This window comes from Nomascus leucogenys, chromosome 20 (assembly GCF_006542625.1).
Source record: "Nomascus leucogenys isolate Asia chromosome 20, Asia_NLE_v1, whole genome shotgun sequence".
In the NCBI taxonomy this organism is placed as follows: Eukaryota; Metazoa; Chordata; class Mammalia; order Primates; family Hylobatidae; genus Nomascus; species Nomascus leucogenys.
The window spans coordinates 58595889-58617652 of record NC_044400.1 but is presented as its reverse complement, the minus strand read 5'-3'; the positions used below and the strand labels follow the sequence as shown (position 1 = coordinate 58617652).

Genomic DNA, 21764 nt, shown 5'->3' with positions numbered 1-21764 from the left:
ACTATTCCAATCAATAGAAAAAGAGGGAATCCTCCCTAACTCATTTTATGAGGCCAGTATCATCCTGATACCAAAGCCTGGCAGAGACACACAAAAAAACAGAATTTTAGACCAATATCCCTGATCAACATCGATGCGAAAATCCTCAGTAAAATACTGGCAAACCAAATCCAGCAGCACATCAAAAAGCTTATCCACTATGATCAAGTGGGCTTCATCCCTGGGATGCAAGGCTGGTTCAACATATGCAAATCAATAAATGTAATCCAGCATATAAACAGGACCAAAGACAAAAACCACAGGATTATCTCAATAGATGCAGAAAAGGCCTTTGACAAAATTCAACAGCCCTTCATGCTAAAAACTCTCAATAAATTAGGTATTGATGGGACGTATCTCAAAATAATAAGAGCTATGTATGACAAACCCACAGCCAATATCATACTGAATGGGCAAAAACTGGAAGCATTCCCTTTGAAAACTGGCACAAGACAAGGATGCCCTCTCTCACCACTCCTATTCAACATAGTGTTGGAAGTTCTGGCCAGGGCAATCAGGCAGGAGAAGGAAATAACGGGTATTCAATTAGGAAAAGAGGAAGTAAAATTGTCCCTGTTTGCAGATAACATGATTTTATATTTAGAAAACCCCATTGTCTCAGCCCAAAATCTCCTTAAGCTGATAAGCAACTTCAGCAAAGTCTCAGGATACAAAATCAATGTGCAAAAATCACAAGCATTCTTATACACCAATAACAGACAAACAGAGAGCCAAATCATGAGTGAACTCCCATTCACAATTGCTTCAAAGAGAATAAAATACCTAGGAATCCAACTTACAAGGGATGTGAAGGACCTCTTCAAGGAGAACTACAAACCACTGCTCAATGTAATGAAAGAGGATACAAAGAAATGGAAGAACATTCCATGCTGATGGGTAGGAAGAATCAAAATCATGAAATGGCCATACTGCCCAAGGTAATTTATAGATTCAATGCCATCCCCATCAAGCTTCCACTGACTTTCTTCACAGAATTGGAAAAAACTACTTTAAAGTTCATATGGAACCAAAGAAGAGCCGACAGTGCCAAGACAATACTAAGCCAAAAGAACAAAGCTGGAGGCATCACGCTACCTGACTTCAAACTATACTACAAGGCTACAGTAACCAAAACAGCATGGTACTGGTACCAAAACAGAGATATAGACCAATGGAACAGAACAGAGCCCTCAGAAATAATACCACACATCTACAACCATCTGATCTTTGACAAATCTGACAAAAACAAGAAATGGGGAAAGGATTCTCTATTGAATAAATGGTGCTGGGAAAACTGGCTAGCTATATGTAGAAAGCTGAACCTGGATCCCTTCCTTACACCTTATACAAAAATTAATTCGAGAGGGTTTAAACACTTAAATGTGAGACCTAAAACCATAAAAACCCTAGAAGAAAACCTAGGCAATACCATTCAGGACATAGGCATGGGCAAGGACTTCATGTCTAAAACACCAAAAGCAATGGCAACAAAAGCCAAAATTGACAAATGGGATCTAATTAAAGAAGGAGCTTCTGCACAGCAAAAGAAACTACCATCAGAGTGAACAGGCAACCTACAGAATGGGAGAAAGTTTTTTCAATCTACTCATCTGACAAAGGGCTAATATCCAGAATCTACAAAGAACTCAAACAAACTTACAAGAAAAAAACAAACAACCCCATCTACAAGTGGGGGAAGGATATGAACAGACACTTCTCAAAAGAAGACATTTATGCAGCCAACAGACACATGAAAAAATGCTCATCATCACTGGCCATCAGAGAAATGCAAATCAAAACCACAATGAGACAGCATCTTACACCAGTTAGAGTGGCGATCATTAAAAAGTCAGGAAACAACAGGTGCTGGAGAGGATGTGGAGAAATAGGAACACTTTTACACAGTTGGTGGGCGTGTAAACTAGTTCAACCGTTGTGGAAGACAGTGTGGCGATTCCTCAAGGATCTAGAACTAGAAATACCATTTGACCCAGCGATCCCATTACTGGGTATATACCCAAAGGATTATGAATCATGCTGCTGTAAAGGGACATGCACATCTATGTTTATTGCAGCACTATTCACAATAGCAAAGACTTGGAACCAACCCAAATGTCCAACAATGATAGACTGGATTACGAAAATGTGGCACATATAAACCATGGAATACTATGCAGCCATAAGAAATGATGAGTTCATGTCCTTTGTAGGGACACGGATGAAGCTGGAAACCATCATTCTCAGCAAAGTAGCGCAAGAACAAAAAACCAAACACCACATGTTCTCACTCTTAGGTGGGAATTGAACAATGAGAACACTTGGACACAGGAAGGGGAACATCACACTCCGGGGCCTGTTATGGGGTTGGGGGAAGGAGGAGGGAAAGCATTAGGAGATATACCTAATGTTAAATGGCGAGTTAATGGGTGCAGCACACCAACATGGCACATGTATACATATGTAACAAGCCTGCATGTGGTGCACATGTACCCTAGAACTTAAAGTATAATAATAATAATAATAATAATAAAAAGAAATTAAAAGGAGTAAGAAAAAGAAAAAAAAAGAAATTATGTCATTCAAAGAACAAAGAAAATAACAAAGCCTCAGAGAAGTTTAGGACAACATGCTCACCAACAAATTTATAACAGGACCATCAGACGGAGAGGAGAGAGAGAAAGGAGCAGAAGTATTTGAAGAAAGAATGGCTGAAAATGTCTCAAATTTGATGAAAAACATTAATCTACACATCCAAGAAACTCAACAAACTCAAAGTAGGATAACCACAGATATCCATTCCCAGACATATCATAGTCAAACTGTCAAAAGCCAAAGGCGATGAAACAATCTCAAAAGTGCTGAAATAAATATTGAATGGCATTTTTTTTCTTTTATTTAACTCATGTTTCAGTAGTTCTGTCCTCAAATATCTTTGTGGCCTTAGGCAATTCGCCAGATCTTCATGGGCCTTCATATTCTTATTATTAAGCTGAGAGTTTAGACTAAACTGTCTTTATGTAGATATCAGAGGTACAAAAAAAAAGTTTATGTGATTTGCCATAAAAGGAACGATTAGATTTTTCCATAAAAGTATTGATTCCAGATTGTTTATTCTTTTTAAATGTGGATTTTAAAATTCTTTCATCTCAAGATTTATTAGTTAGTGGGATTTTATCTGTTGAAAGTTTCATAATTTGTTATGCAGGAAAATTCTATTGGTTTTGTCCTAAAGAAAGAATAGTTATATTGTCTTTAATCTGTGGGTATTTTATTACATTTCTTTACTGCTACTAAAAAGTAAATTGACCTTCCTATTTTTCTCTCTTGCTGAATGCTGGCCACCCCACCTTTTAATCCATGTTCTACAGTAAAGTCAGAATGGTCTTTTAAAAACACTAATCAATTCATGTCACTTGTTTGATTAAAACCAAAAGACCCAAATTTTTCACAAGAGTCTACATGACCCTGCATTACCTGGCCCACCCCTCCAGATGGATTGTTGCTTCTCTACCTGACACTCTGGCATTCTATATTCCAACCACCCTGATCTTTAACTTCATAAGTTCACTATACTCCTTTCAACCTCAGTGCCATAAGATCTGCAGTTCCTTTTATAAGCAAGACTGTTACCCTCCCCTCTTCACCTAGTAAACTCCTATTTTTACTTCATTTCTCAATTTTGGACTTAACAGACAAAAACTTCAAAGCAGCCATTATAAATATATTCAGAGAGCCAAAGGAAACCATGCTTAAAGAAATAATCATTTACTCAGATACACCTTCCCTGACCAACCCCTCACGCATCTGCACAAACACGCACAAAGTGATGGCTATCTAATATGTGCTTTTAAAGTACTATATAGTACTTTCCATACTTTTTGTTTATAGTACTTATCATAGTTTATTTGATTATTTTATAATTGTCTCTCCCAGGTAAATTATTAAGTGTTTTGGTCCTTATTGTTAATTCCAATGCCTAGTATACTGTAGATACTGAGTAAAAATTTTCCTTAACATCATGTACTTGTTTTCATTGATGGGGTTATCTTTTTCATTATTGAGAAGGAAGCTTTCTTCTTTTATCTAAAAGCTTAATGTTAGTAATTTATAGGCTAATTGACATTTTGCCATCATTTTATGGGGCTCTAGATTTCCTTAGATTTTAGTATAGTTGTAATGAATCCTTTTTTATGAACTGACTCATAAACAGATTGGTTAATGTCACACAAGGATATAAAACAAACAAAACCACATAAACTAAATATCTACCACTTGGCAAAAATTTAACTAACTCGCTAAAAGTTTTTGGTCCTTCTTATGCCATTTTGATCCAGAACATGAAACTGTTGTGACACCAAACATATGAACACATAAATTATAATATCAGCCAAAGGCCAATAATGGCATGACTCATAGTAATCTGTGACTATTCTACTTCAGTGTTTGGGTAGAGAGAGTGTACATTTGAGAAGTTTGTCCCATTTGGTCACCAGAGATAAGAGGATTGCCATTTTTAAGTTACAACTACAAAGCCTCTTTGGTGGTGGTAAAAAGGGGCTTGACAGGTAATAAATCTGCCTCATTTGGTAAGCAGAGTCAGTGAGGGTATCTGTATTAAATGAGAGCAGTAACAAGTTCTCCAAATAATGCCAGAACTAACCCTTAAGGGAGCATTCATTTTTATCTTTTCCACATGTAAGTGACTTAAATGTGAGAAAACTTCTAAGAAAACTTATAAGTAACTGAACTAATAAGTGGATGCATATTTTGAGAAAAAGCAGAATGAGCATCAGTAAATATTTATTGATCTACCTCTGATGAAACCTGTGTTGGTGGGGACATCTGAGGGTGTTGATGAATGCCAGTGACTCTGATAGAAAAAAATTACTGATCCTTATACTATGTGTAAATGATACCACCTTTGATGGGCTTACATTCTAGTTAAGGGGGCAGGACATGAACATACAAAATATTCTGAAATTGTTTTAAAGTGTTTATGTAAAGGATTAGGTGCTCAATCAGTATCACAAACAGTGAGTACTATAGGAGTATGCTTTAACCTTTATTTTCCATTTCTATTAATATTTTAGTCCAAATTGTATTGTTTTTAGATTTTACATAATTTTTTCAGTCATAGGTCTCATGACTTCTCCTGCTTTTAGTACTTTGGAAATGATTAAATAAGCCTCTTTTAAATGCTGTAGTAAGAACACTTATCACAAGGTCTATCCTCTTAATACCTTTTTAAGTGTACAGTATAGTAGTATTAACTATAGGCACAGTGCTGTACAGAAGATCTTTAGAATTCAGTCATCTCCCATGATGGAAACATTATACCAATTGAATAGCAGCTCCATATTCCCCCTGCCCCCTAGGCCCAGCAGTCACCATTCAACTGCTGCTATCTGTTTGACTGTTTTAGATACCTCATATAGTAGAATCATGTAGTATTTGTTCTTCTGTGACTGCCTTATTTCATTTAATATAATGTCCTCCAGGATCATGTTGCCTCACGTAACTCATTTTCTTCTTTATAATGACTGAATAATATTCCATTGTATTGTATATACTACATTTTCTTTATCCATTCTTCTGTCTAAATAAGCTTTAATGTGGATCTCTCCCCATAACATAAATAGATGGATAATTACAACATCTAAGCATCTCTCTTTGGGAATTATGTAAAAATAAATTTTCCTTATGTGGATAATTACTAAGAAAACACTTTCATGGTGATACTTTTTAATTATTCATTTTACAATTAGTCTGAATTATTAGAAATTTATTTTAACTAATAAAAACATATGTAATTTTATGCATTGTAAATATTCTGTTTTCAGAAATCGAGTTGTTTTTTCCTTTCAGAAAAAATTGTGTGTGCGTGTGTGTTTGTGTGTGCATGTGTGTAATAAGACAGAAGAAAGCCTGTTCTTGTCATTAATTACAGGCATTCCTTTAGCAGAGCTGCCTAGCAACACAGTTGCTGTATAGGAAAATTGTCAATATATAGCAAATTTAATATTCCTGGCCATGTTCTTGGTCATAGCCCATTTACTGGATTTTGTGACTACACTGCAAAATTAGATGTCATGTGGCATTGCTGTGTTTACATACAGATGAGAAAATATCCAGTAATCCTTCTTTAAAGAAAATCTGGGCCTATGTCTGGGCACGGTGGCTCATGCCTGTAATCCCAGCACTTTGGGAGGCCAAGGCAGGTGGATCACGAGGTCAGGAGATCGAGACCATCCTGGCTAACACGGTGAAACCCCGTCTTTACTAAAAATACAATAAAAAAAAAATTAGCCAGTGTGGTGGCAGGTGCCTGTAGTCCCAGCTACTTGGGAGGCTGAGGCAGGAGAATGGCGTGAACCAGGGAGGCGGAGTTTGCAGTGAGCTGAGATGATGCCACTGCAGTCCGGCCTGGGCGAAAGAGCGAGACTCCGTCGCAAAAAAAAAAAAAAAAAAAAAAGAAAGAAAGAAAATCTGGGCCTATGTTACAAGGATACGCAGGCACTTGTTCCTGAGTACCTCATGTTAATGTTACCTAAATTTTACAGGCAACAATACTGAATATTATAGAAATAATGTTTTTAGTAATAAGCCAATCCTTTAGTATTCCAGTGTTAGTTTTTATTTTGCATGAAATTCTTAAAGTACCCATTTTTAAGTGTTGTAAGTTTTAAATTACGTCAGAGTTTCAAAATGTATTCAGACAGAAGACAACTCTTACGTAATGGAAGTAAATTGAGTAGTTCAACAATACCATTTTCAGACTTCAGTACTGAATGGAATTTTCACAAACTACATAAGTTAACATATTGTCCAAAGTATATAAAATATTCATAGGAAAGAATTCATATATAGTAAAAGGGAAGACATGGCGATTTACTCTTTCTGTTGTATGGCGAATCTTCCATCATATGCTTGGTTTATCTGGCATATACTTAGTAGTAGTCCTGAGATACTGAAGTGTGACATAGTTACAGATATTTTAACGCTATTGAATGGAGTTAAAAAGGTCCAAATGTGTCAGATATTCTTTGTTCATGTATCTAGTTAGATTATTTGGTGTATGTTCTGATATAGGCACTATGTTAGGTGCTAGCAAAAGAAGATATTTATTAAGCTCATAACTTAGTGAAAAATGAAGAGAAAGACAAATTCATAGTTATAATTTGATAAATCCACCAATAGAAATATATATAAATTCTATGCAAATATAGATAAAGGGAAAGTAAATTCTGGGAGTAGTGCAGAACTCAGTGGTGGCTTCAGAATAGAAATATAATATTATAAGAAATGAATTTTCTTTCAACTTTTTGAGGAACTGTCATACTGTTTTCCATAGTGACTATACCATTTTATATTCCAACAATAGTGTACAAAGTTTCCAGTTACTCCACATCATCCCCAACATGTTACTCTTTTTTTGATAGTAGCCATCCTAATGAGTATGAAATGATATTATCTTATTATAGTTTTCATTTGCATTTCCCTAATGATTAATGATATTGAGCATCTTTTCTTGTGCTCATTAGCCATTTATATATCTACTCAGGAAAAAAATGTCTATTCAAGTCCTTTGCCCATTTTTGGGTCAACTTGTTTTTTTTTTGTTGTTGTTATTGTTGAGTCTTAAGAGATCTGTAAATATTCTGGTTATTAATGTCTTATTGAAAATGTGATTTGTAAATATTTTCTCCCATTTGTGAGTTGACTTCTTACTCTGTTGATAGTGTCTTTTGATGCACAAAATTTTAAAATTTTCATGAAGTCCAGTTTGCCTATTTTTTGTTGTTATCATCTGTGTCTTTGGTATCGTATCCAAGAGATCACCAAATCCAATGTTGTGAAGATTTTGCAGTATGTTTTCTTCTATGAGTTTTATAGTTTTAGAACTTGCATTTAGGTCTTTGATCCATTTTGACTTAATTTTTGGATATGGTGTTAGATAAAGGTCCAACTTCATTCTTTTGCATATAGATATCCAGTTTTCCTAGCACCATTTGTTGGAAGACTGCACTTTCTCCCATTGAATGGTAATGGGAGAAAGGACAAGCACAAACCCTTCTTGTAAATCATTTGACTGTATATTTCTAGTTCTGTTCTATTCTGTTTGTCTGTACATCTGTCTTTATGCCAATAGCACACTGTTTTGATTATTATAGCTTTCTAGTAAGTTTTTTAATCTGGAAGAAGTAGGAATCTTCCAGATATGTTATTCTTTTTTCAAGATTGTTTTGGCTATTTGGGGTTTCCCGTAGTGTCTTTAGTGTTGGTATCAAGGTAATGCTGGCCTCATAGAATGAATTAAGAAGTGTTTTCTATTTTTTAATTGTGTGGGAGAGTTTTTGCTTTGTTTTGTTTTGTTTTGTTTTGTTCGTTTGTTTGAAAGACAGGATCTCCCTATGTTGCCCAGGCTGGAGTACAGTGACTATTCACAGGCTTGATCATAGTACATGCACTGTACCCTTGGACTCCTGACCTCAAGCAATTCTCTTGCCTCAACTCTCTGAGTATCTGGGACTATAGTTGCACATCACCATGCCCAGCTCAATTTTTAGAAAAGTTTGAGAAACATTGTTGTTAGTTCTTTAAATATTTAGTAGAATTAACCAGTGAAGCCATCAGGACCAAGGCTTTTCTTTGTCAGAGTTTTGATTATTGATGAATATTTTTACTAGTTACAGGTCTGTTCAGATTTTCTATTTTTTTGTGATTTAGTCTTGGTTGAGTTTGTGTTTCTAGAAATTTGTTCATTTTATCTAGGTTATCCAATTTGTTGGTGTACAATTGGTCATAGTACTCTCTTATAATCCTTTTTATTTCTGTAGAGTCAGTAGTAATATTTGCAGTTTCATTTCTTATTTTAATAATTTGAGTCTTCTCTCTTTTTTCTTAGTCCTTCTAGCTCAAGGTTTGTTAATTTTGTTGATCTTTTTGAAAAGCCAACTTTTGGTTTCAGTTATTGTCTCTATTGTTTTCCTATTCTCTATTTCATTTATCTCTGCTCTACTTTTTATTATTTTATTTTCTTTCTTCTGCTAGCTTACAGCCTAGTTTGCCCATTTTTTTTCCAGTTCCTGAAGTTGCAAAGTTAGCTGTTGATTTGAAACCTTTCTTGTTTTTTAATCTAAGCCTCTATAGCTATAAATTTTCCACTTAACATCACTCTCACTGAGTCCCGTAAGTTTTGATATGTCATGGTTTTGTCATTTGTCTCTAAGTATTTATAATTTCTCTTATAATTTCTTCTTTAATCCATTGGCTGTTTAAGACTGTGTTGTTTAATTTCCATAAATTTGTGAATTTTCCAGTTTTCCCTCTGTTACTGATTTCTACCTCCATCTCTGTGGTCAGAGAAGCTACTTTGTATCATCTCTATTTTTTAAAAATCTATATAAACTTAATTTGTGACCTTATATATGATCTATCTGGAAAATGTCCCATGTGCATTTACGTAGAATGTGTATGCTGTAGTTCTTGGGTAAGGTGTTCAGTATATTGTTAGATCTAGTTGGTTTATCATGTAAATACTCTAGTTGGTTTATCATGTAAATACTTTATTTACTTATTTCCTGTCTAGTGGTTCTATCCATCATTGAGAATAGGGTATTTAAGTCCACTGTTATTCTAGAATTTTCTATATCTCCCTTCATTTTTTGTCAGTTTTTGCTTCATACATTTTCAAGTCTGTTGTAGGTACATAAATGTTTATAGCTGTTATATCTTCTTGCTGTATTGAAACTTTTATTAATATATAATGTCTTTTTGTCTCCCATAACCTCTTTTATTTAAAGTCTATTTTGTGTGATATAAGTACAGTCACCTTGCTCTCTTTTGGTTACTATTTGCATGGAGTATCTTTTTCCATCCTTTAACTTTTAATATATTTATATCTTTAGATCTAAAATGAATCTCTTATAGATGACGTGTAGTTTTATCTTTTTAAATTCATTCTGCCAACCTGTCTTTTGATTGGACAGTTTAATGCATTTACATTGAAAGTAATTACTGATGAGGAGATATTTCTCTCATTTTTCTATTTGTTTTCTATATGTCTTATAGCTTTTATGCCTCTCATTTTCTGTATTACTATCTTCTTTTGGGTTTAGTTGGGGTTTTTTTTGTGTGTGTAGTGAAATGTTTACATTTCTTTCTCATTTTCTCTTCTCTTTTGTGTATATTCCATAGCTATTTTCTTTGTGCTTCCCATGTGGATTATATTTAACAACCTAAAATTGTAACACTCTAGTTTAAATTAATACCAATTTAACTTCAGTAACATACAAAATTTGTATTACTTTACAGCTCTATCCTCATCCCTTTCACTTGATGACATCACAATATTACATCTGTGTACAGTGCATACACAAACCCAGAAATCAGAAATTCTTTTAAATGTACTGATTTCTTAAATAATGTAGAAAACAAAATGTGGAGTTGCAATCCAAAGTTACAATAATACTGATTTTTAAATAATGACTTTTCAAATATATGAGTTTCTTAAATCATATAGAAAGCAAAAAATGGAGTTACAAACCTATGTTACAATAGTATTATCTTTATAATTGCCCATGTGTGTTTCTTAAAGATCTTTATTTCTTCACTCAGATTCTAGTTACTGCCTTGTATCCTTTCCTTTTACTCTGCAGGTCTCCTGTGAGCATTTCTTGAAGGTCAGGTCTCAGCTTTCATTTATGTGAGAGAGTCTGAATATCTCTCTCACTTTTGAAGGACAGTTTGCTGGATATGGGATTCTTGATTAATGGCTTTTTTCTTTTACCACATTGAATATGTCAGCCCATTGTGTGTGGTCCTGAAGTTTCTGATGAGAAATCTGCTAATAATTGTATAGAGGATCCCTTATATTTAATGAGTCATTACTCTCTTGCAGCTTTCAAAGTTCTCTCTTTGCCTTTGACTTTCAACAGTTTGATTATAATGTGTCCTAGTATGGGACTCTTTGAATTCATCTTACATGGAGTTTATTGAGCTTCTTGGGTGTTTATATTCATGTCTTTCATCAAATTTGGGAAATTTTCAGCCATTATTTCTTCAAATATTCTCTCTACCCCTTCCTCAATTTCTCTCATCTTTCTGAGACTTCTACCATGCATATCGGTTGGCTTGATGGTGTCCCATAAGTTCCTATGGCTCTGTTAACTTCAATTTTTTTTTCTTTCTGTTTCACAGACTCAATTATTTCCATTTCCCTATCTTCAAGTTTGCTGATTCTTTCTTCTACCTGCTCAAATCTGCCTTTGAATCCCTCTACTGAGTTTTTATTTTAGTATTATACCTTCCAGCTCCATAATTTCCTTTTGGTTTCTTTTTTGGTTTGCTATCTCTTTAATGATGTTTCCGTTTTGTTCATATATTTTTACTTGATTTTCTCCACATTTATTTAGTTTTTTGAGAATCTATGGACAGTTGTTTTAAAGTCTTTCTATAGCAAATCTGCCATCAGGTCTTTTTCAAGGACAGTTGTCAATTTTTTTTTTTTTGGCCCTTTAAATGGGCCATATGTTTCAAGTTCTTTGTATTATTTGTGATTTTGTTGTTGTTGTTGAAAATGGGACATATAAATCTAATAATGGGGAATCTCTGGAAATCAGTTTCTTTTTCTTCCCAGGGTTTTTGTTGTTGTTGTTATTGTTTTAGTTTTAGTTTTTTTGAATGTTGTTTGTTCTCCTTCTGCCCAGGATCATCCTGAGGTATAAATCTAACATCTTGTTGGGTCTTTTCTTAGTCTTTACTTTTCCTTGAGCATATGTGGTCACTTTCTAATTTCCCCCATATACACAGTTGTTTTTGAATGACCTAGTCTTTAACATCTGGCTCCCAAAGGGAATAATAGAGAAAATGAAGAGAAGGGAGAGAATTGTTCCTTTAAATTTTCTGAAAATTACTTCAGCCAGAGGGGACGGGGCTTGCAACAATCAAGGGAGGTTCAACTACAGTGTTTCCTTCTTCCGATCTTCACCCTTACTTCTTTGTTTGCACCTCTCTGGTCAGAAGAAGCAATCTGAGTACAGATACCAGATATTTAGAGGATGGGCTGCTTTTTTCCCTTTCTGGGTCCTTTAAGCTGATTGTAAGCTGCTCCTGGGATTCATGCATTCCTGCCTGTTGATGGGATTGGGGTGGGGGATGCATATATGCGGCTATGCTAGAAGCTGACATTGATCAAAATTAACTGAAATTTACCATCCAAGCTTTCTCCTAAAAGTTGCAAGACTTCAGTAGACTCCAGAGTTCTAAAATAATTACATCAGACAGTTGCTGCCAGTGCAATTTTTGTCTAGGTGGGGAGACAGGTTCTTGGTGCTTCCTACTGCACCATCTTCCCAGAATCCACTTTATAGATGATTCTTACAAAACTACCTAGGAGGTAGTTTTATTCCCCTTTTATAGATGAAGAAGCAGAGGCTTAGATCCCAAGCCCATACAGCTATCAGGACCCCAAGCCAGGGGTGTCCATTTTCAAAGCTAGTAAACCACATTGCCCTTTATTTTCTGAAAATTTATATCAGGGCAGAGTGTTTTAAAAAGCGATTCTTGAAAATTTATCATTTGAAATTTTCTAAATTTGGATAAAAATGTAAGAGCATCACAAATTAAAAAAATTTTATAATAGTTTTACATTAAAGTGATTGCCCAATTGATATGTCATTTCTTATGTGCTTTTTATTATAAAAATAATTTATTTCTCAGAAACATTTACCATAAATATATTTTCTAGAAATAAGAGAAAGCTTTAGGACAAACTAAATCTTTTATGGCTATATGTAGACATTTTAGGTATAATTCTGCCATATTAGCATAGTCAGACTTACACATTCAGTTTCTTATAGCTCTTCTAAATGAAGTAAATTACTATCATGTATAGCTTCATCCTGATAAAGTTTAATTTTTACTTAATTAGTAATTAATCCAGGTTAGATTTTCTAGTTATATTTGATTGAAATTGTCATCTTCATATAATCATACCATTTTCTAGCAGATTTATAATTGTACTGTCATTTCCATACAGATACAAAAATTAGAATCTCAGAAGTTAAAACAACTCAGGTTAGCATAAGAGTTGGCAGCTCTTTGCTTGTATCCCAGGATTGCACACCAGTATGCACTGTCTAACTTACCACTTCTGCCATTATCACCTAACAATTGCCAATATTCTCCTTAGAGCAGTCTCAGATAGCTTGTCTTCTCTAGGGCAACAGGGACTCTAGGGAGATATATTTAATCATGGAGCTTCTTCTAAAATTACTGTGCTTCTACGAGTCTGCTAAACTAAGGGAAAGTTAATACAAATGTTTCTTTAGGAATTGTTTTTCCTCTAGGCAATAGTAGAAAGTTGTCTGTAAGTATATTTTCTTGTTGTATTATTTTACTCTAATTATATATATTTATTGTTGTATATGTTGATTTGTTCTATTAGTTTATTATTGCTGCCATAAATTTTTTTTCGATATACTTCTTTTTTTTTCTTTTTTTTTATTATTATACTTTAGGTTTTAGGGTACATGTGCACAATGTGCAGGTTTGTTACATATGTATCCATGTGCCATGTTGTTTTGCTGCACCCATTAACTCATCATTTAGCATTAGGTAATATCTCCTAATGCTGTCCCTACCCCCTACCCCCATCCCACAACAGTCCCGGAGTGTGATGTTCCCCTTCCTGTGTCCATGAGTTCTTGTTGTTCAATTCCCACCTATGAGTGAGAACATGTGGTGTTTGGTTTTTTGTCCTTGTGATAGTTTACTGAGAATGATGGTTTCCAGTTTCATCCATGTCCCTACAAAGGGCATGAACTCATCATTTTTTATGGCTGCGTAGTATTCCATGGTGTATATGTGCCACATTTTCTTAATCCAGTCTATCGTTGTTGGACATTTGGGTTGGTTCCAAGTCTTTGCTATTGTGAATAGTGCCGCAATAAACATACGTGTGCATGTGTCTTTATAGCAGCATGATTTATAGTCCTTTGGGTATATACCCAGTAATGGGATGGCTGGGTCAAATGGTATTTCTAATTCTAGATCCCTGAGGAATCGCCACACTGACTTCCACAATGGTTGAACTAGTTTACAGTCCCACCAACAGTGTAAAAGTGTTCCTATTTCTCCACATCCTCTCCAGCACCTGTTGTTTCTTGACTTTTTAATGATGGCCATTCTAACTGGTGTGAGATGGTATCTCACTGTGGTTTTGATTTGCATTTCTCTGATGGCCAGTGATGATGAGCATTTTTTCATGTGTTTTTTGGCTGCATAAATGTCTTCTTTTGAGAAGTGTCTGTTCATATCCTTCGCCCACTTTTTGATGGGGTTGTTTGTTTTTTTCTTGTAAATTTGTTTGAGTTCATTGTAGATTCTGGATATTAGCCCTTTGTCACATGAGTAGGTTGCAAAAATTTTCTCCCATTCTGTAGGTTGCCTGTTCACTCTGATGGTAGTTTCTTTTGCTGTGCAGAAGCTCTTTAGTTTAATTAGATCCCATTTGTCAATTTTGGCTTTTGTTGCCATTGCTTTTGGTGTTTTAGACATGAAGTCCTTGCCCACGCCTATGTCCTGAATGGTATTGCCTAGGTTTTCTTGTAGGATTTTAATGGTTTTAGGTCTAACATTTAAGTCTTTAATCCATCTCGAATTAATTTTTGTATAAGGTGTAAGGAAGGGATCCAGTTTCAGCTTTCTACATATGGCTAGCCAGTTTTCCCAGCACCATTTATTAAATAGGGAATCCTTTCTCCATTTCTTGTTTTTGTCAGGTTTGTCAAAGATCAGATAGTTGTAGATATGCGGCATCATTTCTGAGGACTCTGTTCTGTTCCATTGATCTATGTCTCTGTTGCAGTACCAGTACCATGCTGTTTTGGTTACTGTAGCCTTGTAGTATAGTTTGAAGTCAGGTAACGTGATGCCTCCAGCTTTGTTCTTTTGACTTAGGATTGACTTGGCGATGCGGGCTCTTTTTTGGTTCCATATGAACTTTAAAGTAGTTTTTTCCAATTCTGTGAAGAAAGTCATTAGTAGCTTCATGGGGATGGCATTGCATCTATAAATTACCTTGGGCAGTATGGCCATTTTCACAATATTGACTCTTCCAACCCATGAGCATGGAATGTTCTTCCATTTTGTTTGTATCCTCTTTTATTTTATTGAGCAGTGGTTTGTAGTTCTCCTTGAAGAGGTCCTTCACATCCCTTGTAAGTTGGATTCCTAGGTATTTTATTCTCTTTGAAGCAATTGTGAATGGGAGTTCACTCATGATTTGGCTCTCTGTTTGTCTGTGATTGGTGTACAAGAATGCTTGTGATTTTTGTACATTGATTTTGTATCCTGAGACTTTGCTGAAGTTGCTAATCAGCTTAACGAGATTTTGGGCTGAGACGATGGGGTTTTCTAGATATACAATCATGTCATCTGCAAACAGGGACAATTTGACTTCCTCTTTTCCTAATTGAATACCCTTTATTTCCTTCTCCTGCCTGATTGCTCTGGCCAGAACTTCCAACACTATGTTGAATAGGAGTGGTGAGAGAGGGCATCCCTGTCTTATGCCAGTTTTCAAAAGGGAATGCTTCCAGTTTTTGCCCATTCAGTATGATATTGGCTGTGGGTTTGTCATAGATAGCTCTTATTATTTTGAGATACATCGCACCAATACCTAATTTATTTAGAGTTTTTAGCATGAAGGGCTGTTGAATTTTGTCAAAGGCCTTTTCTGCATCTGTTGAGATAATCATGTGGTTTTTGTCTTTGGTTCTGTTTATATGCTGGATTACATTTATTGATTTACGTATGTTGAACCAGCCTTCCATCTCAGGGATGAAGCCCACTTGATCATGGTGTGTAAGCTTTTTAATGTGCTGCTGGATTTGGTTTGCCAGTATTTTATTGAGAATTTTTGCATCAATGTTCATCAAGGATATTGGTCTGAAATTCTCTTTTTTGGTTATGTCTCTGCCAGGCTTTGGTATCAGGACGATGCTGGCTTCATAAAATGTGTTAGGGAGGATTCCCTCTTTTTCTGTTGATTGGAATAGTTTCAGAAGGAATGGTACCAGTTCCTCCTTGTACCTCTGGTAGAATTTGGCTGTGAATCCGTCAGGTCCTGGACTCTTTTTGGTTGGTAAGCTATTGATTATTGCCACAATTTCAGAGCCTGTTAATGGTCTATTCAGAGATTCAACTTCTTCCTTGTTTAGTCTTGGGAGGGTGTATTTGTCGAGGAATTTATCCATTTCTTCTAGATTTTCTAGTTTATTTGCATAGAGGTGTTTGTAGTATTCTCTGATGGTAGATTGTATTTCTGTGGGATCGGTGGTGATATCGCCTTTTTCATTTTTTATTGCATCTATTTGATTCTTCTCTCTTTTCTTCTTTATTAGTCTTGCTAATGGTCTATCAATTTTGTTGATCTTTTCAAAAAACCAGCTCCTGGATTCATTAATTTTTTGAAGTGTTTTTTGTGTCTCTATTTCCTTCAGTTCAGTTCGAGACCAGCCTAGTCAACATGGTGAAACCCCATCTCTACTAAAAGTACAAAAAATTAGCCAGGCGTGGTGGCGTGTACCTGTAGTCCCAGATACTCAGGAGGCTGAGGTAGGAGAATTGCTTGAACATGGAAGGCAGAGGTTGCAGTGAGCTGCCATAAATTTAGTTGAGTTTGAAGTGAGTTTCATTGGGCTTGAATCAAGGCATTGGCAGGGCTGTGTTACTTGTGGATGCTCCAGAGGAGAATCTGGTTTTTTCTTGCCCTTTCTAGAACCTAGAGTGCACCTGTATTCCTTGGCTTGTGGCCCCTTCCTCTGTCTTCAAAGCCAGCAGAGAGCATCATCACATCTCTTTCTGACTTTGACCCTGCTGCTTCTCTCTTTCATGTATAAGAATCCTTGGTTACATTGGGCCCAGCCAGACAATCCTAAATAATCTCCCCATTTAAAGATCTTCTATTTAATCTCATCTGCATAATCCCATTTGTCACATAAGTCACATTTTGTGTGACTGTACCAGAATACCTGAGGCTAGGTAATTTATAAAGAAAAGAGGCTTATTTGGTTCGTGATTCTGGTGGCTGGAAAGTCTAAGATTGAACAGCCTATCTAGTGAAGGTCTTATGCTGCTTCAACTCATGGCACAAAATGGAAGGGTAAGCAGGTATATACAAAGAGACCAAACATAAGAAGGAGCAACCTACTTTCATGGCAACTAGTCCTGTCCCACAGAGATACATTAATCTATTCATAAAGGATCTGCCCACATGACCCAGACACCTTCCACTAGGCCCATCTCCCAACACTACCACATTGGGAATCAAATTTCAACAGGAGTTTTCACAGGGACAAACCATATCCAAACTGGTAGCACACAAATTTCAGGGATTAGGATGTGGACATCTTTGGGGGCCATTATGCTACCTACCACAGTGGTATGTGAAAGTTTGGCAGGAGAAGAGATTAATATTTATAAATTTAGAATTTTTAGAGTCTAATGGTTTTTCTTAATTATTGGAAAATATTTATTATATTAATAGGTCAAACAATAAAATTCACACGATTATCTTAATAGATGCCAAAAATTTATTTGAGACCATATTTGATATCAATTTTAACAAAGTATTTAATTGTAGTAAAACAAATCACAACATAAAATTGACCACTTAACCATTTCTAAGGGTACAGTTTAGCACTGTTAAGTATATTCACATTGTTGGGCAACTTAATATTCATTTTTATACTTTTTATACACTAGAAATCAAGTATTAATATATTTTCTTGACATAATAGTATTTATCTGAAACCAACATTTGCAATATTAATGTAAGTTAATGTTACTCATTAGTGCAATACTAGAGATGTTCCCACTAAAGGAAGGAAAGAACATATCATTTTGGAATTTCTCAACAATGGAATAAGAAAAATAAAATAATAAATAACAGAAAGGACACAACATTATTGTTAACTACAGTTATTTAAAAATTCAAGGGATTGGACTGAAAGCCAGTAGAACTAATAAAATGATTCAGTTAACTGCCTCTTTACCAAATATAATATTAAAATCTCTTACTCTTTTAAATATGAGTAATAATCATTTAGACTATGTAATAGAAAATAGAGTTAGGCAACATGAGGGATTGAGCTTATTCACACAGCCCCCTTTTAGACTGTAAACATATAGAAATGCTGGAAAAAGAAAACAAGGGATATAAGTATACAGCCAAATAGCCACATTTTTCAATGTGTATACTCTCTGACTGGGCAATTCTCTTCCTATGTATTTGTTCTACAGAGACACTCATATGTGTAAAATGATATAGTAACAGGCTAATTGTTTTGGTATTGTCAGAAACAGCATAAAGTTGAAAGTGAATGTTCATGTATTGGGGAGTAACCCATTAAATGAACCATGGAGTACATATTCAGTGAAACATGATACAGCCCTTTAAAAATGAATGCAGCGGGTCAAGTACAGTGGCTCACGCCTGTAATCCCAGCACTTTGGAAGGCTGAGGCAGGAGGATTACTTGAGCTCAAGAGTTCAAGACCAGCCTGGGCAACATAAATAGACCCTGTCTCTACCAAAAAAATTAAAAAGAATGAGGCAGCTCTGTATATACTGATATGAAAAGATCTCTTTAATGCATTGTTTCTTTTTTTTCTTTTTTTAAATTATACTTTAAGTTTTAGGGTACATGTGCACAACGTGCAGGTTAGTTACATATGTATACATGTGCCATGTTGTTTTAAGAAGCAGGTACCAAACATTGTGTATGGTGCTCCTACCACTTGAACTGAAACTACTCTCGTCAAGGTCATCAAGAACTAAATCCAATGACCAATTATCCATCCTCCTTTTAACTAATCTCTCAACAGCATTTGATTCATTTTTGCTGTTTCTTCACTTGGGTTTCAAGACACCACATTCTTTTTAGTTTTCCTCTTACTTTTCTAGTCACCAGTGGCAAATTCGGCATTTTGCGGACCTAAAGCTTATACAATTTGGAGGGCCTTCTTTAAGAAAGAGAATATCATATTATAAATACAAAACCAGATAAGAACACGTATTTTTGTTTTGAATGAGGAAAAATTTGTAACAGATTATTAGAACTATAGAGATTCAGGTCTTTTTCCTCTGAGATCTTATTAAACAGTTTACTAGAAATGCATACATAGAAATGCTTTCTGATTACACACTGACTTTCCTTGCCCAGGACACTCTGTGTCTCCCAGCAACTTGCAGCACTCACAGAGCATCATGGTAAATCCACCTTTGATGGTTACTCACTACTCAGTTGTCTAAGCTGGTTCCTTCTCTTTTCTCCGATATCCTAGAATGCCTCAAGTCTCAGTTCTTGGTCTTCTTTTCTCTAGTTACACTCACTCACTTGATTCCACCAAGCTCACCTATTTTGTAGCTTTCAGTTCCAATCTATATGTTGATAACTCTCAAATTTATATCTTCATTTTAAACTTTTCTTCTATACTCCATACAAATATCTCCAATTACCTCTTCAATTTTTCCATTTAGATGTCTTGCAGGCATCTCAAATTTAGCATGTTGAAAAATGAACCCATGATCTCGCTCCCCAAACTGTTCTGCCTGCCACTTTCCCTGTCTCAGTTAAAGGTGTTCCACTTGCTGAGATCAAACATCCTTCTATTTTCAACTTCCACATGTTACTCTCCTTGACTCCTGTCTTTCTCCAAGATACCATCTCAATCTATCAGTAACTCCTGTTGGCCCTGCCTTCACAATGTATTTAGAATCTGACTTTTTCCCACTTTCACTGTGTTGTAAGATGGGTTCCCAGGGAAGCCAATTTAGATGAAGACGAGCATGCCAAAGGTTTATTAGCGAGTGCTCTTGTAGGAATGCAGTGAATGAAGCAGAATTAAGCATAACGACAATTCTAGCTGCAATACAGTTTAAATGAAACCCTCAGCCAATGCTGCAGAGAGTTCTAAAGATGGGATAAACTGTCAGACCCATCCTGAGCTGGGGACAAGAATTTCAGACCTTTCCCCCTTGCATCCTCTTCATCAGATATAGGCCATTTCAGGAAAAGGGTGTGACCTTGATATTTGAGCAAAATAGCTCTCTCCAGCAGAGGTAGTCCATGAAAAGAGCTGGCTGCTGAGGGCTATTTGCTACAGCACTACCAGCTGCTATAGTCAGTCCGTCATTCCTAGAGGAGGGTTTCTGGGTGGTGTGTCATACATCTGCCACACATTGCTGCCATCTTAGTGAAAGCCACTGTCAATAGTCTCCTAACAAGTCTCCTGGAATGCTCTTGCACATATATCCACATGCTAGGTTTCTCAACTCCTTTCAATCTTTGATTAGATATCACCTTCTCAAGGAAGCCTACACTGAACAGCCTCTTTAAAGTGTCAGCCATTCTTTCTCTGTTCCCCTTTATCTTGTTTCCATAGCACTTGCTACCTCATATACTATATAATGTAATTATCTATCATATTTGCTATTTATCACACACATTCTGCTCCATCATAATGAAACTCCATAAAAGAGGTGTTGTGTTTGTTTCCTTTTATGTATTCCAAACACAAGGAAGAGTGCCTGGTACATAGTAGGGGCAGAAGAAGAGAATTAGTGAACTGACTAAAAAATAATCTGAGGAAGTCATCCAGAATGGAACAGGGGGGATAAAAGTAAGTAAAAGGCATGGCAGGTTGAATACATGTAGGTAAATCTTACAGCTTACAGGAGTCAGGTAGAAGTAAATAGAGAAAATGTGGGAGAGGCATCGTTCAATTAAAAATGCCCAAAGCAATTGACCAGACAGGTGGTCCAGTTTTTGGAATTTAAATAACTAAAGGTGTACATATTTAGCCATAAGTAAATTCACTCTAGTGTTGTTTGTAGTTGGGAAAAAGTGGAAATAATTAAATGTTCAACAAAAATACAGGTTAAATAAGTTATTGTTCTTTCATACAGTGGAATATTCTGCAACATAAAAATGTGTAAGAAATATTTATCTTATAATAGTGAAAGAAAATTACGTATAATCCTGTTTGGTCTGAAAAAATTATACATATGAGTATGTTAAAAAGCAGTCTGAAAGGATATACCTCAAATTATTAAGACTGATGGGATTATGGCTGTTTCCCCTTTTGTTGATCATCTGTATTTCTTTATTTTTAAAATTAATCTTTTTTTAAAAAATAGAGATGAGGTTTCACCATGTTGATCAGGCTGGTCTTGAACTCCTGGGCTCAAGTGATCCTCCTGCCTTGGCCTCCTGAAGTGCTGGGATCATAGGCGTGAGCTACCATGCCCAGCCAATACTTTGTATTTCTAAATTTGTCATTAACATATACCACTTACCTAGTCATTTAAAATATAATGAAAACAAAGCAGTGGCAGTGGTTGATATGCATTCCACCATTGAACCTGACTGATGCCCAATCTCCATTACCTATCCTTTTTTCCAAAGCTGTATCCCCTTTCTTGTGTCTTGGACACAAGGATTTTTCCTCTCCCTTCACTCATGCTGCTAGTTCAGCCCTGACTCTGTGCCCCTGTTCTGCCTTTTCAGTCATCTTGAGTTCTTTTCTTGGTAATATTTTTAGAATCCCAGGTCTTCTAATACGGAGACCCAGATTTCCTGTCACTAATGGCCTTACTGTGTCTTGGACTCCTGCTCCCAAATTCCAAGCTGGTGTCCTCAATCTAGTACCTCCTAATGG

The 21764-nt window shown here is 35.7% G+C and overlaps 1 protein-coding gene and 1 non-coding gene across 5 annotated transcripts in view; both read left to right on the top strand.

Moving 5' to 3' along the window:
- The window catches only part of TBC1D19 (TBC1 domain family member 19), a 178450-nt gene that overhangs the window by 110927 nt on the left and 45759 nt on the right, over positions 1-21764 (top strand). The gene's annotated exons all lie outside the window — the stretch shown is intronic.
- On the top strand, positions 4843-4922 carry LOC115831948. Its single transcript, XR_004027435.1, has one exon. It is a non-coding gene; the product is annotated as a small nucleolar RNA SNORD74 (small nucleolar RNA).